This window comes from Oryx dammah, unplaced genomic scaffold, assembly GCF_014754425.2.
Source record: "Oryx dammah isolate SB20612 unplaced genomic scaffold, SCBI_Odam_1.1 HiC_scaffold_13, whole genome shotgun sequence".
NCBI lineage: Eukaryota > Metazoa > Chordata > Mammalia > Artiodactyla > Bovidae > Oryx > Oryx dammah.
The window spans coordinates 11,742,192-11,746,808 of NW_024070197.1; positions in this window are offsets into that span (position 1 = coordinate 11,742,192).

The following is a 4,617-nucleotide window of genomic DNA, read 5'->3' on the forward strand; positions in this document are numbered from 1 at the left end:
GTTCCCCGACGGGGCGGGAGCTGACGCCGCCTGCTCGACCCAGGGCCTTGCAGGCCGTGCGGGCCCGCTTGGTCCTCGGACTCGGACTCCGCTCTCCGCGTTCTCCGACGCCTCCTCCGAGCCTGTGTCCTAAACCCCCTCAGACGCCTCCTCCGACTAGCAGTTCCCGCGGGCCGCCTGCAGCGCCAAGACCTCCCCCAGGTGGCCTTTGGACAATTTCAACCTCCCGCCCTCCCGGGCCTTTTCCTTTTCTTCCTCCATCACCTCAGCCACGTCGTAGGTCGCCCGGAGCGCCGCGAGCTCCAGGAGCCACCCCCCCCATCTTCCTCCTCATCCCCCCAGCTCCCCTGCGCGTCCCGGGGAGCCTTCTTGTCCTTTGTGTGTGGGGGAGATCTGGGGCTCAGTCTTGGTGGAGACACATTCATTTCAGCAGGTTCCCCGCCGTTTCAGGCCTTCCTCAGGACCAGGGTGGCCACTTGGCAGCCTGCCTCTTCCATCTTCATGGATTCGGAGGTGTCCTGGGCCCTGACGGACAAGACCTGGAGCAGGGCCTCTTGTCCTCTTTGTCCTTCAGCCCAGCGACTTCCAGCACAGAAACCATTTGCAACATCTCCCTGCGAGTTTTGATGTCTGATGAAATCCCAGGGGGCCACAATGGCTAGAGCTTGGGGTCCTCCACGTCCTTCTGGGTGACCTGGCCGTCTCATTTCTAGGACTCACCTCCGGAAGAGTCACTGCCCTCGAGCGTCTCATCAGGTGTGTGCCTCTCGACCACAGGAGCCACCAGGTCAGGATGCTGCTCCTGGCTCCTCTGATGGTCAAGCTCATCAAATCCAAGGGCTCTTTCTTTGTCACCTCCTTCTTGGTTTTGTCCAAAAGGGTCACATGGCCAAGAACTCCACGGGGCTCTCTGCCTCATTCTCCTCATTGGCTCTCTGCAGGCCTTCCTTGCAGCCCGTCTGGAGTGTTGTGTGCAGCACACTGCCCTTGTCATTTGTCCCCACTCAGTCCTCCCCTTCCACCTCTGCCATCCTGAGGCCCGAGCTCTGATGGAAGGGTCCTTAGAATCACTTTTTGCAGAGGTACGTAGCTGCCCTCCTTGGCCCCTCTTTTGGCCTCTGGCTCTATTTCTGTGACCCTCCCCCTACTACCCGCACTAGCCTTGCTGGCTGCACCAGAAAGGGGGACCTGGGTCTTCTAATTAGGAGGGATGTCCCTGGGGCCCTGGCCGCTGTAGCCTGTGGGGCCACCAGCAGCTATCGTTTCGTCTGCCTCAGGACTCTCATGTCCTCTGCACGATCCTTGTACAGAATCCTCCAGACAGGTCTCCTTGTCCAGGATCTCCTTGGGAATGGTGGCATGATTAATGTCCTCCACAAACTCTACCAGGGCGCCCTTGGCCTTCTTGTCCCTCGTGGCTCTCATGTTCTGGGCAGGAAGACCGGCTGCGGGACGGCTTTGACAGCTGCCTGCTCTGGGTCTTCTGGGGAGACCCCTGCAGTAGTTGGGGCCTCCTGGATGAAGAGGATGATCTCCTTCCTGCTTCAGCCAAGTGTGACCCACGCGGCCCCTCCCAATCCTGCCAGTTTCTTGGGCAGCATCAGAGCTGGCAGCAGGCTTTGGCTCCCGGGGTGCTGGCACCCCTCCCTCTCCCACTGGCTACCTCCAGTTCCATGGCAACCGCTTTTAGGCCGTTGCCAGTGTCTGAGCATTTGTTTTGAGAAACCCAGTGAAAATGGAAAGATGCATTTTGTTGGTTCACTGGATGGGCCTCACACAGAGAACTCCATTCCACTCACTCGGGGACCGAGTCTGGGGGGACCTGGCCTTAATGGGGTGGTGGTGATCAGTCCTCACTCGGGATAATCTGGGTCTGGAGTGAGTTTAATGGTGAGGGCCAGGAGGCGGGGTGTGGACTGAAGCCAATGCTGGGGTGGGGATACAAGTGGTAAGTCTGGGTCCCGGCAGGACGAAGGGCCCTGAAGGTGTCTGGGTGAGACGGACGGTGAGTCGGGGTCTAGCAGCGGCCCGGGCCTGGGGCAGAGGTACAGCTGCTGTCGGGCTTTTACAGCCCAGACCTTCTCTGTAGAGTAGAGCAGGTGGGGGGCGGGGCTCGGAGGTCAAGTCCCGCCCATGGGAGGGGCCTCAAGCCAGCCCAGATCATCGGATGATAGTGACCCTCAGGAGGCCGCTTGAATGATATCTCAATACCTGCCCTGTTGACACCCCAAGGGCTCCCCAGTATGATCAAGGAGACTGCACCCCATGACACCTCTGACCTGCCCCTTCAAACCCTAGGGCCTGCCGTCCCCCTCCCCTCCCCACATTGTGGTGGTGACCCAGGCCCCAGGCTCCAGGATGGGCCCCAGGTAACGACATTCATCCCCTCCTTCCATCTGGGCAGAATATTAGAGATAAAATCAGCGATTCCTTTCTCCCCAGCCCAGCTGGTGGCCGGACTGTGGGTGTGTGCAAGCGCGGTCCGACCTGCAAGCCCAGACCGAGAACTTTCCTGCCATTGGGTCTGCTCCGGGGGCAGCAAGACCGCCTTTCCTGCCGCCCTGTTGGCAAGAGATCTGGGTCCCCAAGAATGAGGGGCAAGAAGCCTCAGGAACCTTCGGCAAGTGAGAGTGCCAGGCCTGAGAAATCAGGAAGGCCCTTTCCTGGTCCCCTCAAGTCGTGCCCCAGCCCTTGGAGCGGAGGTAATGTCTGGCAGGGCCCTGAGAGGCCCCTATGCCCCTTCCTCTCGGGACGCTTGGAGAATGCTTTAGGGAAACTGATTACACAAAACCCTGGGTTTTAAGTACAGAAACCAAACGTGTCCTGGGTTATACTGAAAAGGGACTTCAGTGGCTCATGTCACTATAAAGTCCAGGCTGAATTAGCTTCAGGTCTGGCTGGTTCCAAGGCCTCTGCTGCTGCTGCTGCTAAGTCGCTTCAGTCGTGTCCGACTCTGTGCAACCCCATAGACGGGGGCCCACTGTCTCTGGGATTCTCCAGGTAAAAACACTGGAGTGGGTTGCCATTTCCTTCTCCAATGCATGAAAGTGAAAAGCAAAAGTGAAGTCGCTCAGTCGTGCCCGACTCTTTGCGACCCCATGGACTGCAGCCTACCAGGCTCCTCCGTCCATGGGATTTTCCAGGCAAGAGTACTGGAGTGGGATGCCGTTGCGTTCTCCCTGCTGCTGCTACTTCCATTTATTCAGCCGAAGACTCGTGACCAGCTCCCATTGGATCGGCTGGGTCACATGCCTGCCTCTGCACCAATCACAGTGACTGGAGAGGGACTGGGAGCTTTGATTGGCCAGGCTTCAGTGAGTGGCAGTTAGTGATCCTCACAGGAACCACCTGGATCACTCCAGGTGAGGGAGCAGATGCCACAAAGAGAAGTGGAGATGAATCACTTAGGAGATGGGGGTTGGAGGTGTTAAGGCAATGTGTGTGGACACGGGGCTGGAAAGCAGGAGATTCTGTCCCGATGGATGAGGGCCAGTAGTGAGACTCACTGTACCTGGATTGGGGAGGGCCTGAAGGGAGTACGGGATCTTTTCCTTGGCTGTGTGTATTTGTTGGAGAATCTCTGGAGTCCTGATGGGGAGAAGAGCATTCACTCATTTCGGTGCTCGCTGAAGTCATTCCCGCCTGGGGACTTCATTCATTCACTCACTGTTCCTCTAGTGTCTGTTCTGGGACCCACTGGGAACGGTGATGATTGAGATGGGCTCTGGCTCCTGGAGCTCAGAGCCTCCGTGATCACGTACGGAAGTGAGTGCTAGAAACGAAAAGGCTGGATCCTCAGGGGAGGAGGGTCGAAATAGCTGGAGCTGATTCTGGATCAGGACCCACTTCCCGAAACGGGTGACATTGACCGGAGTCTGAAGCGAGGAGGCGACCCTCTGTGAAGTAGGGAAATGGAGACAGTGCTTTTGAAAGGGTGGGTGTACAAAAACCTCGGTGGCAGGATGGGGAACAGGAGACCCGAAGAGCTGATGGGAGTGAGGTGTGACTGAGTGGGGATAGTGGCAAGGCCAGGTTCACGGGGAATTGTGAGCTGATTATGCCAGGGATGTGACCAAGGAGCAGAGGGCAGTTGGGTCACCAGGAACAGAGCTGGAAGTTTCTCTGCAGTTTAGGCGCTCCGTGTTGCTGGGAGAGTTAAACATCTGAGCCGCACTTTCTTCCTTTGTGGGATACTTTGAGCTACTGTGTTGAGTTAGGCACGTGGAGGATTTCGCACACGTCCTGGGGTGCAGTAGGGCTTTAAGTAGCGGATATTGGTATTAGTCCTCTTCCTTCTCAGTACTATCCTAAATCCCTTTTTGTATGGAGAGAAAGAAGATAAGATGCTTTAGGGATTTGCTGCGTCATGGCGCCCTCTGGTGGGCACAGGGAGACATGGCTCACAGAAGAAAGCTGGACCAAAGGTTTCTAATTTAAAGATCTTTCTTCCCTCTCTCCCTCCCTGCTTCCGATCTCCCTGTCGTCTTTCCTTCCTTTCACATACATTCCCCCAGGACCTTAGCTGGAGACCCAGCGGGGATCCTGGTTTAAGGCAGGCGTCCCTCACCCCCTCACCTTGAAGTCGTCCCCCGGCTGGGAGTCTCAGGGCTCGCGGGG